The 18,351-nt window shown below is 35.8% G+C and overlaps 1 protein-coding gene across 1 annotated transcript in view; it reads left to right on the plus strand.

Annotated features, from left to right (window-relative positions):
• HS6ST3 (heparan sulfate 6-O-sulfotransferase 3) overlaps positions 1–18,351 on the plus strand; it is an 891,948-nt gene that overhangs the window by 78,354 nt on the left and 795,243 nt on the right. The gene's annotated exons all lie outside the window — the stretch shown is intronic.

The following is an 18,351-nucleotide window of genomic DNA, read 5'->3' on the forward strand; positions in this document are numbered from 1 at the left end:
TAATTGTGTGATGCTGGCAAATCACTTAACTCTATTTGTCTTAGTTTTCTCATCTGTAAAAATGAACTGGAGAAGAAAATGGCAAACCATTCCTGAATCTTTGCCAAGAAAATCCCAAATGGGGTGATGAAGAGTCAGACATGACTGAAAAATGACTGAACTACAAAATTCTGTAGGAATGATGTCAGAGACTATATCTAATCCGTTCAAGGGTTAGGAGACACTATCTGGTCATTTTATCTTTCTTGAACAAGATGCGTCATATAACAACTGAGTCAAAACAGCTTTCTCTCTCCTTCTCCCTACTATGAGGAGAGTGATATTACTTATAAATGAGCTCTCTGGTTTGGCTAGCTCCCAAAATACATTTATTATCTACAGCATGGAATCATCCATTTCACTTATTAGGGCATACTGCATTTTGTTTAGTACTCTAAGATATATTTAAATTTCTTTTTTTGCAAAAATACATAAAACAATATATTATATTTATGACTTATTGGACAATTTAAATGTATTCAGATGTTATTTCTTTACTTTGAATTGTTGTAAAAAATTTCTACATGTTATTTTAAATTTGAATAAACATGTAATATCAGAAAGGTGTACTAAAATGCAAAGAATTTAATCAGTGATATCAAAGTTTAATTAATGAGGATTTTTTTAATTTAATGAACTCCTGATCAGAATACATTAAATTAATTCGATAAAATTTTCTTTCTAAATTCACTTTTAATCAAGTCTGAGTCTACAGAATTTTCATATTAAGGATCACATTAACTATAAATTTTGAATAGTTTGTTGAAACGTTTGTACCCATGTTTAGGACTTAGAATATCCTAAATGATTTAATGTAACACTGATGACTTGGAACTAGGTGCAATTATGACTTTTTTAGAGCTTATAATTACAAAATAATTAGTTTTATTTGCGTTTCATTAAATTGGTATACAACACATTAGAAATAAAGTATCTCAATGTTTAAAGTTAAAATGTTGTCAATTGTGTTAGAGGAAAGAGAATATACTAACTTAACATTGCTCTTATATCCCTAGAGCTTTATATTTGAAAAGTAGTGTAGTGGATAGTTGGCCAGGATTGTAGTCAGGAAGCCCCGAGTTCAAATATGGCTGCTGACACTTACTAGCCATGTGATGCTGATCAAGTTATTTAACCCTTTTGCCTCAGTTTCTTCATCTGTAAAATGAGCTGGAGAAGGAAATAGCAAACCATTCAAGTGTTTTTGTCAAGAAAACTCCTAATGGGGTCAGGAATAATTGGACATGAGTGAACAACAACAATTTTAGTTGGTTTAAAATCTCATAGGCATTAACTCAAATGATAATTGTTAAGTAAAATGAAGATGAAGAAAACTATGTTGGATATAAAATAGATTCTTAAAGCTCTGAGGCTGCCTACCAAATTGCCCTAGAAATCAATGGTTAAGCAGCAAAGATTATCTTATTTATAAGACAATCTATTTGAGGATTGGCCTGAAATTTTGATTTGGTAAACAGTGTACTTTGTGAAGTGGCTACCTATGACTTATAATGCAAAAAAAAATTTAAATTGGGGTTTCCTCAGGGATTATCATAGTTACAGGTTTTTGTTAAAAATTGACGAAAGGTAATTGTTTCACAAATAGTAATGAGAAGCCAGAGAAAACAATTCAAAAAGAAACATTGAGTAGCTTCAAACACATTTCAATATGTATACGAAAATGATCTCTTCTGACAGACAGAATGGTATCTATTGTACATCTGTGTTTTTCATTCAGAATTTTTCCTTCAACATCTAATTTGAAGTTATTGAATAGGAAGGACTTACTAGAGTTGCCAGCACTTAGTAAAATGCCTGTCACATAGTAGGCATTTAATAAATGTTTATTGATAGATATTGATAAAATGACCAGATAGTGTCTCCTAACCCTTGAATGGATTAGATACAGTCTCTGACATCATTCCTACAGAATTTTGTTGTTCAGCTTGCTATACTCCGACTTCAAAAATCACACTTGAAACAGAGTCACTCAAGAATCTTCAGAGCTTCAGTGAGGTAAATACATTTGCAAGCTGTGTTTTGATCTTCTGCCTCCCTACTCCACTTTACAAATGAAGGTTTGATGTTGTTGGTAGGCACCTGATCCATTTTGGCCCATCCTCAAAAGGAAGAAGAAGGACATGTGGAAAACAAGAGCTAGAATTTTTGATGAGTCCATAAAAGTAACTTCTGAACACCAAAGGACATTTACCCTTCTCTGTGTTTGTCTTTGCCTGGACTATTCATTGTTGGAGTGTTTAAAGTTTCCTGGAGTATGTTTATCCTAGATCGGTTCTTTTGTCAAGCTCAAATTCCCTTGATCCTCTTGGATATAAAGTAACACTGATCCTAATTTAGAAGAATCACCCTGAATCAGCTTCTATTTCTAGGCATGACTGGTTTCCTTGGTGTATGTATGGCTTCATTTCTTAGGACCAGAGCCAACACTGAAATACATGGGTGGATGATGAAACAGATTATTACAGGTCTCCTGGTATCCTTTTGTGTATGTTTGTATTGTGGGTTGTTTGTATGGTAACAATATAACTTGCAGGTAGATTATTTGAGTATTCAGCTTTGTTTCTGTTCTTTGAAGGCTTGAATTAGGTTAGCAGAGCATGGCATTTAGTTGGGGTTTTTTAAGGCAATTTGAGTTAAGTGACTTGCCCAGGGTCACGTATCTAGATATTTAGTTCTTAACTGTTTTAATTGTTAGTGCCTAGAATGCTGAGTTTTCACTAATCAGTTCAATTAACTTTTTTTTTTCAAAACACTGGTCTATCACATTCTCTCAATATTAGTGTCAAGTTGCTTCATTAGCAATCATGACTCAAACTTGCATATATAGATTTGGTTTCCTTAGGCATATCAAGTCATTTAAACGTCTGGCTTAGTTGTGCTTTCTCTATCATTAAGTTTCTCCTGCTAGTCCTAAAACTCTGTTGATGCTGTTATACATTTGGAATTAAGGTAAAAAAAATAAGAGTGCTTATTGTGAACCGAATTCCTCTTCTAATAATATTGAGATGAAGCATAGTGTAGTTACTGGGCTGGATTTTGAGTTAGGAAGATCTGGGTCCAAGTCTGCCTCTGATGCATACTAGTCATATGACTATAGCTAAGTACCTTAAACTCAGTAAGAGAGGTTAGGTACTCAGTAAGAGGCAAGGCACTCAATAAGTACCTTAACCTGTCCACGAAGATCACAAGTTAAAGATAAATTCTCATCAATGGAGGAAGTTTCTTAGTTCACTATGTGGTGAATTCATAGGTCTGGAGTAAAAGAAAAAACAGTCAGTTGAACTTAATTTATAACTGTTTTCCTAATGTTTTAAATAGTAAATCAATAGAATTTTAGGTTGTGGGGACAACATATAAAAATAGCTAGTATTTGTAAAGTAGTTTAAGGTTTTCAAAGCAATTTATATATGTTTTTTTTATTTAATCCTCACAACAAAACTATGAGGCTAGTGCTAAGATTATCTCCCTTTTTATAGATGAGGAAACTGAGACTGAAAGATATCAAGTATTTTGCCTAACATCTCACAACTAGTAACTTATCTGAGGCAGGATTTGAACTCAGGTCTACATGACTGGAAATCTAACCCTCCGTTCTTGGCACCACCTAAGCTACCCTCTGATGGTGGTAGTGATTTGGGAAAAATGAATGGAGATCATAATTTAGCAGTGAAGCAGCATGTCATAGTGGATACAGATAGCCTTAGAGACAGGAAGACATGAGTTCAAATTCTGCTGCTTACACTTACTGGCTGCATGATCCTGAGCAAGTCACTTCAGTGCTCTAGACAACTGAGAAGGTATAAATTTGCATTGATAGCAGGAGTTTCTTTATCTAGGAGTTCCCTGTATCAGAGAAATCACAGGTCTAGTCTGTATGCTATCTTTTTTAATTTAGTAAAATTTTATAATGTTTTATAATGGTTGCTATGGCATGACTTAAAAATTCCCATTCTGAAATTACGGCAGTTAAACCTCCTCATTCCTTTATCCAGCCTTTATGTGGCATATGCTTGAGACCCTTCTCTGCCCCTGTTGCCCTCCTCTGGGCACTCATTTCAATGTCCTTTTTAAAGAGTGCTGCCCAGAACTCAGAACAATACTCCAGGCCCATCATATTCCTTGTCTTAGGCGGTATGCCTCTCGCAGTGAAGCCTAGGATTGCATTAGCCCTTTTTTTAATGCAATACTACATTGTTGACTAGTATTAAACACAAAGTTCCCTCCCTTCTGCTACCACTGCAAGTGTGCAAGGTTTCAGATTTCAACTCCTCCCTGAAGAATGTCCCGAATGCCCCAGATGAAGACAATGGCTTTTCTATCATTTTTTTCCACAGCACTTTAGATCTCTCTTTTGTCTTGATCACATTTTCCCTTGTGTTATAGCAATTTAGAAACATGTTTTTCCATTATCCCCCTTCCCATTAGATTGTAAACTCTTTGAGAAGAAAGTCTTGCATTTTGTAGGTACTTAATAAATACTTACTGAAATGAAGAGCGTTTAGAATAACATCATTTCCGGAAAAAAAAGTTTTTGAAATTCAGTAAAGTGGATAGGTCAGGCTATTTCTGTTGGTATAAATGTGTGGTGCAATTAATTGGAAAAGTTGTGAATCTATGATCCTATTTGTATCTCAGAGAGTCAAATAGAGTATTTTCCCAGAGGACTGCAGGCCAGCATTGTGAATAGAATATCAGTGGCCTACTGTCCCTGAAAACTCTGCCCAGTGACATCCATTGCCTATCATAGTGCTTATTAAGTGCTTATTAAGTACCGTAGGCACTTAATAAATGCTGGCTGATTGACTGTTGAAATGAGTTTGGCCTACTTTGTTATAATAGTATAGCTCGGATAAGAATTAACAAAGATTTGAGGATTAAAAAAGTTATAATTAGCTTCTTAAATATTGAATATTTTGCACTGTACTTATATATATATATATTATATAAATTATAGGGTTAAAAGAGATATCAATCAATCATCTATTCTGGGCACATGACTAGCCAGAATGATACCTAAGTCCTTTCAGATAGATGATTCTTTGTCCTGCTCTTAAAAGTTTTCTTTGTCGTAATTAGTCAATACAGAATATATTTATTTTAACTCTTTCTGTTTCGTTTGGATTTTGTTGAGGTGTGTTCCCCCCTCCACCAAAGTGCAAAAGAAATGGGAATATAGTATAGTTTTATAGCAGCAATAATCCCTGTTCACAGTGCAAATACATACTGGGTTTTTTCTTTTGGATCTAGCTCTTAGTTCAGTAGCAAGAAGCACAGTCATTCATTCTATCGTCTTGATTTGGAGGAAAGTACATAAAACATTAGTCAGTTACATGTAATTTTTCCCCTTTACTCTCTGTGCACTATGGAAAAACAGAGTTTAGAATTTACTCAAAGGGGCTCATATTTGTGATTTATTTATTAGCTTTGCTATATTTGATTCCACGTCTATAGCTTTTATGAAAAGGTACAATGTAAAATATAAAAGTAGAAATGTATCAAAGAGAAATTGAAAGCTTCATATGAGCATATTGGGTCTTATTTAAATATGATACGGGGGCTCTTGGGAGGGGGTGGAGAGGAAACCTTATGACTTGTAACCTATAGTTTTGATATTTCAATAGAAGTATTCTGTGTACAATAGCAGCTGTAATGTTTATTGCTAAGTGTGTGATTTCATAAGAAATATGATTTTGAGAAAGCATTGAGACAATGTAGTGTGGGGTAGAATTTAGAATGAATTAAAATCATGCACTGCTTGTGGTTTTCCAAGTTCTTTAAAAATAGGATATGTCAACAAATACTCCCCTTGTTAGCCTAGATATTTTGATGCTATGATTAATAATTAGTACTGTGAAACACTTTGTTTACATATTTGTTTCATTCTGGAATCTATTTTAATTATATGTACTGAATTAAAAAGGAATCCTGCAGATTATTTAAAGGTCAATTTTGTTCACTGTGTTGTGAAAAGGTTTTTCTTTTCATTTTGATGTCAAAAGAGAGTTCAAGTAGTTGCTGCCCTCCTGATATGGAATATTATCCTGCAGGCTTCAAATTGGGAAGGAAAATCTGAAAAAGTTGTAGCTGGTATACAGGCTTTATTTTGTTTTTTTTTCATAGCCTCTTAATGGAGAGAGTATTGGGAGTAAAAATACTTACAATTCTTCTTCCATGGCTGTCACTGACTTGCAGTGTGATTTGTTGTTGTTGAGTTGTTTTTCAATTGTGTCCAATTCTTCTTCACCCCATTTTGGGTTTTCTTGGCAAAGATACTGGGAGGGTTTTTCATTTCCTTCTCTGGCTTATTTTACAGATGAGGAAACTGAAGAAAATAGTGTTAAGTGACTTGCCCAGGGTCACACAGTTAGTAAGTGTCTGAGGCCAGATTTGAACTTCGGAAGGTGAGTCTTCCTGACTCCAGGCCCTGGCACTTTATCCACTGCATCAGCATTGTTTTGTTTCTACTTTTTTCTTTTTTTACCATGTTTCTTTCAAATTTATTTATTTTTATTCTGAAGAAGAGAAAGAGAGAGAGAGAGAGAGAGAGTGAGAGAGAGAGAGAGAGAGAGAGAGAGAGAGAGAGTATTAATATATACAACAGAACACAAAAGAGGAATTTTTACCTGAAACTAGCAATCTCTATTTCATATCTTATTTTTTAGGGAAAATATAATAAAATGCACATGTAATTTTCATAGTGGTCCTGATTGTCTGTACATCCTTCTAAACTTCTTTCTATTCTCTTCTGTGTATTAAGAAATTTTTCAATTGATACATTCAAATGTTTCAAATGTTTCTTTTTTGGTATCACTTTGCAAACCCCAACCCTTCCTATAACCCTCCTCTAGTTCAAAATAAGAGAAAGGGGAAAATCACCCTTATAACAAATAACCATAGCTAAGCAACCCAATTCACACAGGACCAAGTCTGAAAATGTAGATCTCTTCCTGTACCTCGAGTCCTTGAGCTCTTTGTCAGGAGGTGGGTTAATATGTTTTGTCATAGGTCTTCTGGCATCATGACTGGTCCTAGCATTGATCAATATTCTCAAGTCTTTCAAATGTCATAGCCCTTATGCAAATTGTACTCTTGATTCTGAACACTTGTCTCCATATCACTTCATACCACCAAAGAGTCTCTGCAATTGTGTTCTGATATTTCCTCCTCTTGGCCCCTATCTATCTTGTATATAAAAAGTTTTTTACTGTGCCTCCCTTGTTAGAATGTGAACTTCTTGAACATAAGGGCTCTTTTTGTCTTTCTTTGTATACTTGGCAGGTGGTGAACATTTAATAAATGCTTATTGACTGGCTGAAGGCATTAATGTTCTGAAGGAGCACTTGTTTCTTCTTTCCCATTAGAATGTTAGCACCATATCATCATCATACAGTCCCTCCCAGTTGCTTAAATTACTTCCTTTCTAGGTTTTATGTTTGTCTTTGTATTTCAAAGTTCTTATTTGTTTCTGGTCTTTTCATCAGAAATGCTTGAACGTCCTCTTGTATATTAAAAGTCATTTCCCCCATATGATTATACTTAGCTTTGAAGGGTAAGTTATTCTTGGTGTAAGCCTTCATCTTTTGCTTTCTGGAATATCTGATTCCAAGATCTCTTATTTAAAGCAGAAGGTGCTACGTTGCTAGGTCTTGTGTTTTCCTTACTATGGTTCCCTGATACATGAACTGCTTATTTCTGCGTGCTTGATGTATTTTTTCTTTTATGTGGGAGCTATGACTATGACATTCCTGGGACTTTTCCTTTTGGGGCTTCATTCAGGAGGAGATCAGTGGATTCTTTCTGTCATTATTTCTCCTTCTGGTTCTAATGGAGCTGGGCAGCATTAATTTGTGATTTGTAGAATGTAGTATCAAGATTTTGTTTTTGTTATAGTATTTAGATTTTTAATGATTCTTAAATGGTCTCTCCTTGATTGTTTTTCCCAGGATATTTGTTTTTTAATATTACGCGCCTTACTTTTTTATTTTTCAACTTCTGCTTTTGTTCTGATATTTCTCGTTATCTCAAGGAGTCATTTGATTTCTGTTTGGTCTAGTTTAGGAACCTGTTATTTGTGTAAAGTTTATCACTTTTCATTTCTAAGGTATTTATTTGTCCTTCAATTCTTTCTTCTGTATTTTTTTCACTTAAAATCTCTTGCTTTGTTTAGCCTAGATATTAGTATATTAATTGTGAAAAAATCCCTTTTCCCTCCTTGTTTTAGGGGGAATCTCTAGATCTTCAATAATTTTTTAATGCTGGTATACATTTCATCTGCTCATTTCTCTAGCTTAATTCCTGAAGTGGGGCTTTGTGCTAAGTCCAGGCTCTGCCCTCTACCTCCCTCATGCTTTTGCTTATTCAGCTCTGCTTGTTCTTTCCTTAGGTCTCCTGAGTTCCAGCACTGATGTCCAGCATGAAAGGGCTTTTGAGGTTCTAGTGCTAGATATTGAGGGCCTTTTATGTTATCCTGATGTAGAATCAGAAGGAAGTTAGAACTGCTTAATGGTCTGAGCTCTACCATGCTGCTCTGGTTGTTGATGCTCCCTGGGGCTTTTAAGCTCCCTACCCTGTGGCTTTCTTGGGATAGATGATCTTTGGCTCTTGCTTGCCTATGGACACAGATCATGGAAAGTTATATAGGTCTCTGTCTACTTCTGGGAATTTTGCAAGGCTGTCAGCTTGTTCACTTGTAATGGTATTTGTTTTACTTTCCTTTTCCCTTTTGGCACCTGGCTATCTTTTTTGTGCAGTTCTGTGGTGGAAGAAACTTTATAAAATTTTCATTGGCCTTCTGGATCCTTACTCATTGTGGTAAGAATTTTAGGATTTTTTTCTGGAATATACATGTGGGATCTAATAGATCTGCCTTCAGTTCAGGCAGCCTTAAAGGTTAAAAATTGAGGACAATACTGTATTTCCCTGCACAGGAGGAGTCTGAGAACAAATGAGTTAATATATTCAACAATATCTGGAGTTTCTATGAAGATTTTATGTAACTGTTGTTAATTATTACCCAATACTTATGTCTTTGGCATATATTACTTTTTCCTTTTTATAGTCTTACTCTTTGAAATGCTTCTGATGACATAGAGATCTTAGGGCCAACTATGAATGTTAAGGATTAGTATAATATGGAACTTAGAACTCATGTTGTTGGATCCTCTCTAGCACTATTTCTAGTGTGGTAACACTTCCTCACATCCCTCAGGTAATAAATAAGTAGCAGAGCCAGGGTCTCAACTCAAAATCTTTGACTTAAAATCCAATTTAAGATTACTGGAAAGGTTTCATGTAATTCTTCAAACAGAAATTTGCCTTCATTTATGACACACCTTAAAGCACTGTTTAGAGCTGGGGAATGACTAGTCTCATAGAAAAATATGATCCTTCTTTTTTCTATAGGGGCAGGGAACTATGTTTTGTGGAACATTGAATATGTTGTCAGACTCTGACCTTTTTCTTCCTTTTTTTTGTTACAGGGCTGGCTCTCTGGGTAATGGAGGAGAGGGGATATATTTGGAAAGGAAGGTTATATAAAAGCAAAAGATATCAACTATATTTTTTAAAAGCTGGGGAATTATTTTTGAAACTAAACATAAGTATGATGTCAATGTGAAGAAAACTATTTTTAAAAAGACTAATAATTGTTGCATTAAATGGTTTAACTGTGTTTAACCTACCTTGACTGTGTTTGAAAATGTCCTGTCCAGATTAAAAAGTGAGACTGCTGAATCATCTCCCCACCAAGGACTGCTAATTAGAACCAGCTGTGACAGGTCTTATTTGGCACCAGACTTCCAATATAGAGGGCTTGCTTCAGAGGGAGTACTAGCATAGAAGGTTGCTTCAGGCAGTTCCAGAGGGGGAGTTGTTCCAGAAAGACCAGAGAGGATATTGGCTACCCTGTGGCTCTGAGTAACACAGGCAGTGACAAAGTAGTGTGAACATAATAGTTAAAAAAGGGACAGAAACAGAATATGCTGAGGCTCAAAGCAGTTATTACAGCTAGCAATGAAGTATGCATTTGGGGTACTTATAAGGTTCTGCACTACCTCTCCTCCACCTTTTTGTGCTATTTCTTATTGTTTGGTTTATCCATGCTGGGTAAATTAATTAGCTGCTTTGTGTTGCTATTTTAAAAGAAAATACAGCTTTATCAAAATATATACTTAAATAAATATATACCTTTCCCATAAATATATGCTTCTTTCAGTCCTAAAATTGGTCATGCCTAAATTGCTATATTGATTTAAACAGTAGCACCAACAATTTCCTGGTGACAGGCAAAAAATAGACATACATACCTAACCTGGAGGATAAAATATAAGGTCCATATGGGCACATTAGCATCTCAAACAAAGATAGAAATATCATATTCACAACCCTAGAAAATATGAGACTTTACAAGGTTGTCTGTTTGGGGCTATCGTGAGGTGGTAAAAATATAAAAGAACAATGCTTTTTGTTTCCCCTCTTTTTTTGTCTTATGTTTCAATATTATGTATGCATGGATACCAGGTGTGATATGGTACAATGTTATTGATCCTTCCCTGCTCCTTCTTCCTCTTCCTTCTTTCCTCCCTCCTCCCTTCCACTCTCCTTCTTCCTTTTCTCTCTTTCTCTCTCCCTCCCTCCCTACCTTCTTCCCTTCTTTCCTTCCTTCCTTCCTTCCTTCCTTCCTTCCTTCCTTCCTTCCTTCCTTCCTTCCTTGATTCCTTTTTTTATTTGGTTCCTTTAAGTTTTTGGTTCTTTTTGAGTTCTATTCTTTTATTCTCTTTTGAGACTATAGTGATTTCCAAAATGTAGTTTTGGTCAGGGTAGTTCTATAGCAATAAATAGGTTGTCAAATGAAGGCCTGCTTATCTCTTGCTGATTCCCTGATGTCAAGCACATTCCACCTTTTGGGGATGAGGTTAAGGGCTTGTTATAAGGGATAATGGAAAGTAATTTAGTTCTTCTCTCTGGTCCTTTAGGTAAACAACTTAATCTGGCCTTTACCTTGCAATCTGAGAAGATTTTGTTCTAAAATGGCTACTGTGTTGTAGGGCTTGATGTCATTTAAGTATCCTCAGATTCTCATATAGGACAACTTTACTTCTATATCAAGCAAATAGTTTGTGGGGTCCAGACATGCTATAATATGACGCTTATAACTCTACTTTACCTAAGACTAAGATATTTCATGAATTTATCAAATTTTTTAAAATATACTTCTCTCTAGAACCATTATTCATTGTTCAGTCATTTATGTTTCCTAATCAATTCTACAAAAGGACAGTGAGTTTGCCCCAAAATTAAATAGAAGGTGAGCAGGTTGTACTCCCTTGGGGAAATCACAAAACTTCTTAATGACTTAATTACAAAGATTGGTCATTTTAATAGTAATGCTCCATAAAAGATGGTGTATGGTTATAAGTCATGGAACTCTACAAATTTAAACATGGATATCACTGAAAGGGCAATCTGAAAGTACATGGTGGGCATAAGCAGCCTGCAACACATAATAAAGAAGGAACCACATAGATACACAGTAAAATATATCACTAAAGAAACATACGATAAAAATGAAGAAATGTTTGTTACATAACAAAAGTGAGGGGATACCTGATGGACAATTCATCACCTACATTGGTGTGATGTCAACAGAAGGCTAGAAAGGCCTCCAGCACATCCTGCTGAGCTTAATGGAGGTCACTGACGAGTCATACATTTTCCATCTGCATTGCCAGAATATCCATATCGACAACATCATACATTCACTAGATTACTTCACAAACAGTCTGGTGATAGAATTACTTTTATATTGCATAATTATATTCTCTGTTTCAATGCTGAATTTGGAGAAGTTCTTAAATGATATGCTATAAGGTCAGCATGCTTGTAGAGTTCATAATGAAACTCTCTTCATTGAAGCAAATTTGACATGAATAATTGTCCTAGATGAGTTCCCAGCCAGTGAGATTATGTTGCTACCTGTCACATGGTAAATTCTTCTCAGCAGAAGTTTTGAATCTGCCAACATTGGCAATTGCTTATTCAACAGTATAGCTGCAAGCAAAGGTTCATTTGGTAGGAGAGTTTAGAAATATTACCTGTGAGTTCTTAAATATGTATAGAACTGGAAAAACACTTTATGGTTTGCTGGCTTCTAAGAAATATGATCCAAGTTGTGGAAAATATAGCTCTAAATATTCAGTGAAGACACAATACTGGTTCTTGGCACTTTGCTATAGTTTCTTCTGATATCCTAGAATTTTTATTGTGGAGTAACTTTTTCCCAAAATATTTGGAAGGGTTCCTATCAAAAGGCTTTGGGATTTCTTTCCTAGGTACGTTGTATGAATCCATAAAATACATATTAGTATAACATCTTTCTATATATCTGTAATATACCTAACAAAGGCAGTTCAAACATAGTGCTAAATCTAGTTTTCTTGAAACAACAGATAGGATTTCCCAGAGGATTAAGTACAATTTTGCTATAATACAAATGTATCTAAGCCCATGAGAAGCTATTCCTCTCTTTAAAAGTCTTCATTAGATCACCTTTGACCACCAAATAAATTTCAATTCTTTGCCTAACATTTGAGGCGCTATATAATCCGAGTCTTTCCAACACTGTTTTTTGTTTTATCCTCCATCAAACTACACCACGCTATCCTCAAACATACCTTATACTTACCTACCTCTGTACCTTTACTAATGCTGTTCCCCTTTGCCTGGCATGCCCTACTTCTCTCTTTGTTCACCTCATGAATTCCTACCTATTCTTTAAAACTCAACTCAAATGCCACCCCAAGTTAGTGAAACCTTTCCCCCAGACCTTCCACAATGACTTGATTAGCACCTCTAATAAATTTATTATTTCATATTGTCTGTTATAGTTATCCGTCTTTATGTTGGGAAGGCAGATAGTGATAGAATGGCTGGGGAGTTGACTGGAACATGCCTAGATGTACTAGGTAACTGAGAACATCAATTAAGTCAATAACACCCATTCATTAAGTACCTACCATGTTCCAGGCACTGTGCTAAGTTCTGGGCATTCAAAGAAAGGCAAAAACCAAGCGAACGAACAAAATAACAGCTCCTCCTTTCGAGGACATCACAGTCTAATGGAGAAGACAACATGTAAACAACTATTTACAAACAAGTATATACATGATAAAATGTGGGGTAATTTCAGAGGGAATGGATTAAGATTAAGGGCATTGGGAAAGTCTTCTTGCAGATGGTATCATTTTGTTAAGATTTGAAGGAAGTTGGGGAAGGTAGAAAAGGGGAGGCAGATATGGGAAGGGAGAGAGTTCCAGGCATGGGGTACAGCTAGTAGAAATGCCCAGAATAAAGAAATAGTGTCTTGCTATAGGAACAGGAAGGCTGCCAGTGTCACTGGATAGAAGAGTATGTTGTGGGGTGGGGAGAAAGTGGAGTAAAATATGAGAAGACTGGAGAGACAGGAAGGGGCCATATGTTTGAAGGACTTTTGAATGTTAAGAAAAACATTTTAAATTAGTGCTGAAATTATAAGAGAGCCACTGAAGTTTATTGAATGGTTTGAATGGGGGTGCCGTGATATGATCAGGTCATGCTTTTGGAAGATCATTTGACAGATGAATGGAGGGTGGATTGGAGTGAGGCAGAGACTTGAGGCAGAAAAACTAGACAGAATTCTATTGCAGTAGTCTAGCCATGAAGTGATAGGGCCAGGATGGTGACAGTGTCAGGGGAAAGAAAGGAGTATATACAAGAGATGCTATGAGGATACAAATTACAGGACTTAGTGAATGATTAGATATGGGGAGAGGTGAGAGCTAATACATCAATTTTCCCTTTCTTAGACTTTGTTAGATGCTATACAATAAGCAATTTTTGTATATAGCAAATAATTTTTAGAGAATTATATAAGTTCTAATTGAAGTGAAAATGTATTAATGCAGTGTTAAATGAAGCACATTACATAAAGAATTTTAAGTGTGACTAGTTGTAATATTTCAGGAATGTTGTTGAACTCATAATGACCAAATGTGAAGTCTAAAGCACTGTTATGTTTTTAACTGAAACTCCAAGTATATACATCTAATAGCATTGACACCCCCTCAGTCAGTTTTGTATTAATCTTGTAATCCTTGCCATGATTCCTAAGCTTTTTAGATATTTTTATACTTTTACTTTTATAAAGTAACTCAATGTGAGGGATGTATCTTTAAAAAATAAATACAATTTAGTTTTATTATATAACTAAGCCCTTTCCTGAGATGTTCCTTTCTTGAATCTTTCCAACCACTATTTGACCTCTCCTTTGTAATGAATCAGTCAACAAGCATGTGGGCCCTGTTTGTTTTTGCCAGCTGCTCCCCTTCCAGTTTTTGAACCGTAATCAAATCAATTCTGTCACTGCTCCAGGAAAGGGTATGTCAATCTACTCCCCTAGGGCTCTGCTCGCCATCCCTGTAACTTTCCAAAATAAATAATGAGGGCCCACATGCTTCTTGATTGGTTAATCAGTGTCAAGAAGGGAGAATCTCAGGAAAATAGTCATGGTGGAAGCGGCGCCTGGGACTTGAAAGAAGTAAAGCTGAGCTTCAGGTGGGGTAAACCATTTGAGACATTGAGCACAAAGGCAGCAAAATGCAGGATGAGATCAGGGAATAATAAGTTCTTTAGTTTGAGTGGAATGTCTGTGTTTGAAGGGAAGGGGGAAATAAGGTTGGGAAAGTAAATTGGAGTTCATTGAAAAGGCCTGAGGTGTTTGTCCTTGATTCAGTACGTACTCAGTAGCAATGACTTAGAATCAGGGGTGAGGAACCTGCAGTCTTGAGGCCACATGTGGCCCTCTAGGTCCTCAAGTGTGGCTCTTTGACTGAATCCAAACTTCACAGGACAAATCTCCTTAATAAAAGGATTTGCTCTGTAAAACTTGAACTCAGTCAAAAGACTACACCCAAGGACCTAGAAGGCAATATGTGGCCTCGAGGCCACAGGTTCCCCACCCTTGATTTACTTGGAACCAGTCATTGGCATCTTTTACCTGCCAGCAGTCTCTTCTTCCTAGTATCCCACTCACTATTACATTGGATGCAAGGTGGACCAGCAGAAAGAACACTGGATCAGGAATCAGGAGATTTATGTTCAAATCCCTGTGTTTGAATCAACTATGTTCAAATCAACTCTCTGTGCCTTTGTTTCTTTATGTGTGAAATGAGCAAGTTGGACCAGATGGTATCTATCACCCCTTCTAGCTTTAACCTTATGGTCCTATGAGTTCCTTTCTCCACTTAGCCTTTTTCTCTCTCACTGAAAGCGAGTGACATATTCAAAACCCCCTGAACTCCACAAGATGAAGTAAAACTATTTATCTCAGTATAGAACAGTTTCCTTAGTGTATCTTTGAAGGAAAATCTGAATTATAGAATCTCATTTTTGGGCAGGATTTTAGTGGCCATTTAGACAGATCCATATCTGAAAACACACTCAGCAAGAAATCATCCCCTTTTTGTCTGAAAACCTCAAGTGAGGGAGAATCCATTATTCTTGGAAGCAGCCCAATCCACACTGGGATAAAATATAACTATAATTAATTGTTAAGTTTTCCTGACATTAAGACTAAATTTGCCTCTTTGCAACTTTTGTCCATTGCCCCTTTAAAGTAGAAAGAGAATTCATTGACTCCGGAGTCAGATAACCTTGGTTCAAAGCATACCTCTGATGCTTACAGCCATTACAAGCTCACGTGGGTGAACCTGTGATCTTATGTACTTGAAGCCAGAAATCTTGTCATCCTCAAATCTGTTCTTTGCCAAGACAAGCATTTCCAGTTCCTTTAACTTATCCTCATACGGCAAGTTTTTAATGCCCATAAAAACTTTCAGATTTTACAAATTTCATAATCTTTAGAAAATTACAGATAAAACTAGCAAATACTTTTACATCTAATCTTTATGAATGGAAAAGTAAGGTTTTTATGATATTTGAATTATTATAAGAATTGACAGGTACTCATCTAATTAAGTCCATATTGCCCCCTCATAATTTTTATTCCTTTCCACTGGACATTCTTTTGCTCAGTCATGTCCTTCTTAAGATGTGGTGCTAGAAATAAGCAGTATTCCAGATGTGGACTGACTGGAGAAGACCATAGAGAGATTCTTTCCCTCTTAGATATAAAAGTTTCACTGCTTTTCTTATATCTTTGTTTCTTGAACACTGGATACTTTTCCTTCTAGCCAGCAGTTTTATCTTCTTTCTACCTACCTCCTTCATTACGATCCTGAGTTTTGTACTTATTCAGGAGGACATCAGTCTATTTTTAAATTAGCTTCCTGAGGCTTTTAAGTGCAGTGTGTGAAACCATCTTCCCTGAGGATCTCCCCTGTGATATGTCTGGCCTAAATCAAATAGAGCAGGAAGAGACCAGAACTCTTCCAGAACAGATTGAAGCATTATCTGCCAGGCCATTGGGTCATTTACTGAGCTGCAGTGTTTTCCACATACGTGGTATCTTGAGAAAAGCTTTATTGGACAATTTTTATTTTGTCCATAGATATGCTAATCCTACATTAATCACACTGAATCTTTCAAGTACCCAAGTGTTTCATGAATAGGTAATTAATTAAAATGTTATTTGCAAGTGTCAGGCAATGCATGTAAGAAATCACTAAAATTTCATGAAAACTTCTTTGGACCTATTTATAACTCTGTGCACATGAATATTTTACATAACATATACATTCACTTGGTACATAGATTAAGTACTTAATGTAAGGTTTTAATATATTAAATATTAATTTATTTATTAATATATTTTATGATTAAAATTTTTATAGATAGGGGCTTAATTTGATAAGTATAAGTCCGTGCTTATAATTATTCTAAGTGTCATTAAAACCTTACTTTTCCCATTTGTAGACTGTTACAGAATTTCATAAATTTGAAAGTGTTCATTGGTAATAAAATTTTATGTGCTTTAAATTCTCGTTGCCTTCTTTACCTTATGAATGAGCAAAAATTTGGGCCTACAGGTATTATAAGGGATTTCAACTTTGAGTTATTTTTGGTGGGGAGAGAGAGTCCATGAGGTACTTGATCAAGTATTGTTTTTATCATAAAGGAAGGAACATCAACCTTAAAGGGGATGATGGTGTAACAATGGTCATTGAAGACAGTTCTTTGAGTCTTTCTAATTGTCTTTAGTCTGAGCAGAGCCTCCACACCACAACCACTTCCTCCTCGTGGGTACATGTTGGGCAATCTTCCCTATTCTAAAAATGATTTCTTTAAAACATAAGAAAATACAGTTGATCAGAGCACTGGGATTGAAGGCAGGAGACTTGGATTTGAGTCCTTTCTCTAAGACTTAATTATTGTGTAACCATCAACATCTCTTTGAACTTCAGTTATTTTATACTTTAAATGGGGATAATGTATTACTTATCTTTTAGGACTTTTATGTGGAGAGAACATGGTGAATCTTAACCTACAATAGAAATGAGTGTTTTAAAAATTACTTCTTTAGCTTTCAGTACATTTCTCTTCTTCCCAGAGATAATAATGGTATGATCAGAGTTTTTTCCCCTACCAGATCTAGAATTTTACCTTTCTTAGAACAACTAGAAGAAGGAAAGAAGGAAACAAGCATTTATGACATGCCTACTATGTGCCCACCATTTATGCTAAGTGTTTTACTAATCTTATCTCATGTGATCTTCACAACAGCCTTGGGAGGTAGCTGCTGTTATTACCCCCATTTAACAGTTGGAGAAACCAAGGGATACAGATTGCTCTATCCACTGGGCCATCTAGCTGCCTCTAAACTGGTATGAAAACTCCCTTCAGAAATGCGAATCAGCAACTAATTTGTAGTTTATACTCTCAGAGAGTTGTCTGGGCATTGATTGGCTAACTCATGGTCACATAGTTAGAATAGCTACAGCAAGATTGACTTAAACCCAGGTCTGTTTGACTCCAAGGCATATTCTCTATCCACTATGCCACACTACCTCTCATAATCATATAGCAGGTCTGAAAACTGATTATTCAACAAATGCTCAGGGAGTGCTCTAATTTAGTCTGAGAAAAATAACATTTTGTATATGTGCAAGGATCTTGTTTGGGTTAGAATTTTGGAAGTTGTTTGGGTAGAATCATAGAGTGGAAAAGAACTTTGAGAAAGTTTATAATCCATTACCCTGTCTCCATGTTCTAACATAAGTGCTTTTAATACTATGGGAGTAACCGATTTGACTTTGTCCTCTTAAAGATGAGCAGTTAGGACTCCTGGCACTACAGCAT

This window comes from Trichosurus vulpecula, chromosome 4 (genome assembly GCF_011100635.1).
Source record: "Trichosurus vulpecula isolate mTriVul1 chromosome 4, mTriVul1.pri, whole genome shotgun sequence".
Lineage (NCBI taxonomy): Eukaryota > Metazoa > Chordata > Mammalia > Diprotodontia > Phalangeridae > Trichosurus > Trichosurus vulpecula.